The sequence below is a fragment of the Cricetulus griseus genome, chromosome 2 (genome assembly GCF_003668045.3).
Source record: "Cricetulus griseus strain 17A/GY chromosome 2, alternate assembly CriGri-PICRH-1.0, whole genome shotgun sequence".
Classification (NCBI taxonomy): Eukaryota; Metazoa; Chordata; class Mammalia; order Rodentia; family Cricetidae; genus Cricetulus; species Cricetulus griseus.
Genome location: NC_048595.1, coordinates 145,158,113 through 145,164,563, shown reverse-complemented (window position 1 = coordinate 145,164,563; position 6,451 = coordinate 145,158,113). Strand labels below are relative to the sequence as shown.

The window sequence follows — 6,451 nt, the reverse complement described above, 5'->3', positions numbered from 1 at the left end:
TGTCTTCTTCACCAGTCTGTCCCCTGGTTTTCCAGGAAGGGACCAGCAGCAGTACTTCCAAATTCCAGCAAGTCCAGCAACACTAGACATGTGTCAGACAACAAATTTCAGATGGAAACAGCCTTGCTGACATACATAGCTGCCAGTAAGCTTCCCAGCATTCCTTTCTCAAATATAACCTTTCCCTCAAAGGTTAATTGAGGGAAACTGTTGCCGGTTACCCTGCCCTGACCCACCCTGGGGAGGGGGTGAGAAGATGCAGCACCAAGGACTCAGGCACTGGGAGTCAGTGAGTAGCAGAGTTGCTGCAGACTCGTTTATTAAGGAAGTTAGACCAGCCTTTATTTTTATTTTTTCCCAATAAATTAATTTTTTATTAGTTCAAATTAGAAACAAGCCTGCTTCACATGTCAGTCCCTTCTCCTTCTCCCTCCCATTCCAACCCCCCACCAGACCCCCCAATTCTTCTCCCCTCTGCTCCACAGGGAGGGTAAGATGCTCCGTGGGGGTTCCCCAAAGTCTGTCATATCATCCTGGGCAGGGCTAGGCCCTCCCCCATGTGTCCAGCCTGAAAGAGCATCCCACCATGTGGAATGGGCTCCCCAAGTCCCTTCTGATGCCAGGGATAAATACTGATCCACTACCAGGGCCCCCATAGAGTGCCGAGGCCTCCTCATTGACATCCACGTTCAGGGATCTGGATCAATGCCGTGCTGGCCTCCCAGACATCAGTCTGATGCCAGGGGTTTGCTCACTGGATCCGAGCTCCGCAGCAGGATCCGACACACCCAGACACTGCCGAGGCCCCAGTGGCAGTTCTGCCTCCATCCACGACAAGAGGACAGACATCAGAGTATTGGAACTGTTTGCATCTACCAGAAGGGAACCTTGGTCCCATACCACAAGAAGAGGAAGAGACTCCTGTTACACCCACCGGAAGGATGAGAAGAGGTCAATGTAAAAGCACATTCAACAACAGAAAACCCAATATGACACCACTGGAGACTAGGAACCATATACCAGCAAAACCTGAACATCATAATGCAGATGAAGCAGAAGAGAATGACCTTAAAAACATCTTCATGAAAATGATAGAGGACCTCAAAGAGGACATGAAAAACTCCCTTAAAGAAATGGAAGAAAAAACAAACCAAAAAATACAAGATATCAACAAATCTCTCAAGGAAACAATTTAAGACCTAAAAACTGAAATAGAGACAATAAAGAAAGCACAATCTGAGGGAATGCTGGAAGTAGAAAAGCTGGGTAAACGATCAGGAACTACAGACATGAGCATAACCAACAGAATACAAGAGCTGGAAGAGAGAATCTCAGGAGCTGAAGATACACTAGGAGAAACAGACTCATCAACCAAAGAAAATCTTAAGTCCAACAAATCCCTAACACAAAGTATCCAGGAAATATGGGCTACCGTGAAAAGACCAAACCTAAGAATAATAGGTATAGAAGAAAGTGAAGAAATCCAACTCGTTCCCTACTCCTGTGGTCTTTTGTGACTTCCACCATGGCATACCGCGGCCAGGGCCAGAGGGTGCAGAAGGTGATGGTGCAGCCCATCAATCTCATCTTCAGATACTTGCAAAATAGGTCTCAGATTCAGGTGCGGCTATATGAGCAAGTGAATATGCAGATAGAGGGTTGTATTATTGGCTTTGATGAGTACATGAACCTCGAATTAGATGATGCAGAAGAGAGTCACTCTAAAACAAAGTCAAGGAACAACTGGGTCAGATCATGTTGAAAGGAGACAATATTACTCTCCTCCAAAGTGTCTCCAACTAGAAACTCAGGCACTTGAGAAGTTGAAGAGGAAGTACAGTGTTTTTAAAGGTGTCTTCTGCTGGGAGGACAGTCGGAAACATTTATTCATATTGTATTAGTGGCCCTTATGTTATTATCAGGTGACAATAAATACTGTGAGGTTGTTTTTATAAAAAAAGAAAGAAAAGAAAAAGAGCCAGGCATTGGTGGTGCACACCTTTAATCCCAGCACTCAGGAGGCAGAGGCAGGTGGATCTCTGTGAGTTCGAGATCAGCCTGGTCTACAAGAGCTAGTTCCAGGACAGCCTCCAAAGCCACAGAGAAACCCTGTCTCGAAAAACCAAAAAAATTAAAAAAAAAAAAGGAAAAGAAAAAGAAAAAGAAATCCAACTCAAAGGCACAGAAAACATATTCAACAAAATCATAGAAGAAAACTTTCCCAACCTAAAGAAAGACATGCCAATGAAAATACAAGAAACCTACAGAACACCAAATAGACTGAACCAAAAAAAAAAGGTCTCCTTGCCACATGATAATCAAAACACCAAACATAAAACATACAGAACAAAGAGAAAATATTATGAGCAGCAAAGGGAAAAGGGCAAGTAACTTACAAAGGCAAACCTATCAGAATTACACATGACTTCCATGGAAACTCTGAAAGCCAGAAGGTCCTGGATAGATATTCTACCTAAGAGATCTAAGAGATACTAAGAGATCATGGATGCCAGCCCATACTACTATACCCAACAAAGCTTTCAATCAATATGGATGGAGAAAACAAGATATCCCATGACAAAAACAGATTCAAACAATACATATCAACCAATCCAGCCCTACAGAATGACCCGTCCAGCAGGCCAGGTAATTTGGTGGGTCACGAGGAGGTATCACCTAGGAGTCAATGGGGGCGAGAGGGAGAGAAGACCAAGCGCATAAAGAAAGACAGAGTCGGTCTGAGTCGCGTCAAGGTCTCGTTTATTGAAGGGTAAAGCTTGCTTATATGCAGGGGATTTTGCTCGGGGCGGGGTAGGAGGGTAGGAGGAATGGAAAAAATTTTAAGAGGAAGTGCAGATAAGGTTGGCCTTGGCCCATGTCCTTGTGACCGGTCAACCGCAGCCGATTCCGAGAAGTAAAGGAACAACATGTTTTGAGCAACATATCTAAAAAGAACATCTTGTGGTTAGAACAGGTCAGAGCGGGTGGCTGTGCAAGATCTTGCTCGAGATTCTCTTTGGCCCTCAACAACAGAAAGTCCTGGAAGGAAATCTGCAACCCAAGGAAGTTAACTACAACCAGGAAAATATGGGCAATAGATAATCCCACTTTACCAACAGCCAAAAGGAAAAAGGGATAGAATTCCACACACAATTTCGCCACCATCACCAAATCAAAAACAAACAAGAATGAACAATCAATGGTCATTAATATCCATCAACATTAATGGCCTTAAACCACCTATAAAATGACACTGATTAGCAGAATGGATAAGAAGACAGAATCTGTCCTTCTGCTGCATACAAGAAACACACCTCAACTTCAAAGACAGACGGTACCTAAGAATTAAAGGTTGGGAAAAGATTTTCCAATCAAATGGACCCAAGAAACAAGGGTGGTAGCAATCCTAATATCCAACAAATTGGACTTTAAACTAAAATCAATCAAAAGAGATGAAGGAGGTCACTTCCTACTCAGCACAGGAGAAATCCATCAGGACGAAGTCTCAATCCTGGACATTTATGCCCCAAATACAAAGGCATCCACGTTTGAAAAAGAAACATTACTAAAACTCAAATCACACATAAAACTGCACACTCTTATAGTGGGAGACTCCAACACACCACTCTCACCACTGGATAGGAACACCAGACAGAAACTTAACAAAGAAACAAAGGAATTAATCAAAGTTATGGCCCAATTGAACTTAACAGATATCTATAGAACATTCCATCCAAATACAGAACAACTTACCTATTCTCAGCACCACATGGCACCTTCTCTAAAATCGACCACATACTTGGCAACATAGCAAATCTCAACAGGTACAAAAAAAAATTGAAATAACCCCCAGTATCTTATCAGACCATCATGCTTTAAAGTTAGAATTCAACAATAAAACAAATTACAGAAAACCTACAAACTCATGGAAATTAAGTAACACCCAATTGCACAATTCCTGGGTTGAGGAAGAAATAAAAAAGAAATTAAAGATTTCCTAGAATTCAATGAGAATGTGGACACAACATACCTAAACCTATGGGACACTTTGAAAGCAGTGCTAAAAGGAAACTTCATAGCGCTAAGTGCCCACATGAAGAAACAGGAGAATAATCATACTAGAGAATTAACAACACAACTGAAAGCTTTAGAAAACAAAGAAGCCAATACCCCCTGGAGGAACAGATGCCAGGAAATAATCAAATTGAGGCCTGAAATCAATAAAATGGAAACTAGGAGAACAATACAAAGAATCAATATAACAATACAAAGAATCGATATAATCAATATAAGAGTTGGTTCTTCAAGAAAACCAAAAAGATAGACAAACCTTTACCTAAACTTACCAAACAGCTGAGAGTGAACATGCAAATTAATAAAATCAGGAATGAAAATGGGAACATAACAACAGACACAGAGGAAATCCAGAGAATAATCAGGTCATACTTCGAAAACCTATATTCCTCAAAATTTGAAAATCTAAAGGAAATGGACAATTTTCTGGACAGATTTCACTTACCAAATTTAAATCAAGAACAGATAATCAACTTAAATATACCTATAATCCCTAATAAAATTGAAGCAGTCATTAGAAGTCTCCCAACCAAAAAATGCCCAGGGCCAGATGGCTTCAGTGCAGAATTCTACCAGAATTTCAAGGTACAGCTAATACCAATTCTCCTCAAAGTATTCCACACAATAGAAGCAGAAGAGTCATTGCCAAACTCTTTTTATGAGGCTTCAATAACCTTGATACCCAAGCCACACAAAGAAACGACTAAGAAAGAGAACTACAGACCAATATCCCTCATAAACATTGATGCAAAAATTCTCAATAAAATACTGGCAAATCGATGGTTCAACATACGAAAATCCATCAATGTAATCCACCATATAAAGAGACTGAGAAAAAAAAAACACATGATCATCTCACTAAATGTCGAAAAAGCCTTTGACAAAATCCAACACCCCTTCATGAAAAAGGTCTTGGAGAAATCAGGGATAACAGAAACATACCTCAACATAATAAAAGCAATACACAGCAAGCCAACAGCCAACATCAAATTAAATGGAGAGAAACTCAATGCAATTCCTCTAAAATCAGGAACAAGACAAGGCTGTCCACTCTCTCCATACCTCTTCAATATCGTCCTTGAAGTTCTAGCTAGAGCAATAAGACAACAAGAGCAGACCTAGGGAATACAAATCGGAAAGGAAGAAGTCAAACTCTCACTATTTGCAGATGATATGATAGTCTACATAAGTGACCCGAAAAACTCTACCAGGGAACTCCTACAGCTGATAAACACCTTCAACAAAGTGGCTGGATACAAGATTAACTCAAAAAAAATCTATAGCCCTACTGTATGACACATTGGTGGAGAAAGAAACATCACTCTTTACAATTGACACAAACAACATAAAATACCTAGGGGTAACACTAACCAAAAAAGTGAAAGACCTGTACCTTAAGAATTTTGAGTCTCTAAAGAAAGAAATTAAAGAAGATACCAGAAAATGGAAAGAGCTCCAATGTTCTTGGATAGGTAGTATCAACATAGTAAAAATGGCAATCTTGCCAAAAGCAATCTACAGATTCAATGCAATCCCCATCAAAATCCCAACATAATTCTTCATAATTCTTCTTGAAAGAACAATTCTCAATTTTATATGGAGAAACAAAAGACCCAGGATAGCCAAAACAACCCTGTACAATAAAGGAACTTCTGGAGGCATCACCATGCCTGACTTCAAGCTCTATTACAGAGCAACAGTCCTGAAAACACTTGGTATTGGCACAAAAATAGACAGGTAGACCAATGGAATAGAGTTGAAAACCCTGATATTAACCCACACACCTATAAACACCTGATTTTTGACAAACAATCCAAATTTATATGATGGAACAAAGAGAACATCTTCAACAAATGGAGCTTACATAACTGGATGAAGACATGTAGAAGACTACAGATAGACCCAAGCCTATTGCCCTGCACAAAACGTAAGTCAAAATGGATCAAAGACCTCAACATAAACCCAGCCACACTAACCCTCTTAGAAGACAAAGTGGGAAATAACCTTGAATTAATTGGTACAGGAGACCGATTCCTGAATATTACACTGTGTCAGTAGCATAGACACTGAGTTCAACTGTTAGACCCCAGGAAAGATCTCTATGCAGCCGGTTCGAGCTGTCCTTTCTAGCCATCAGCCATGGCGGGTGGATGAAAGACCTGTGCTAACATGGGGGTAGCTTGTTAAATAACTTTAATAAAGTCTCATGCAGTTTGCATCAAGCTTTCAAATCTGCCTGGTGATTGGGGTGACCTCGGTCCTGGGCTGAGACCCAGAGGCCTGAGCTTTCCAGGGATCTTACACTTGAAATTTGCAGGAAAATGGATAGGACTAGAAGAAACCATTCTGAGCCAGGTAACCCAATCACAAAAAGACA

The 6,451-nt window shown here is 40.7% G+C and overlaps 1 pseudogene; it reads left to right on the top strand.

Moving 5' to 3' along the window:
- The first annotated feature begins 1,497 nt into the window (after positions 1-1,497).
- LOC100763125 lies at positions 1,498-1,857 on the top strand (annotated as a pseudogene).
- The last annotated feature ends 4,594 nt before the right edge of the window (positions 1,858-6,451 follow it).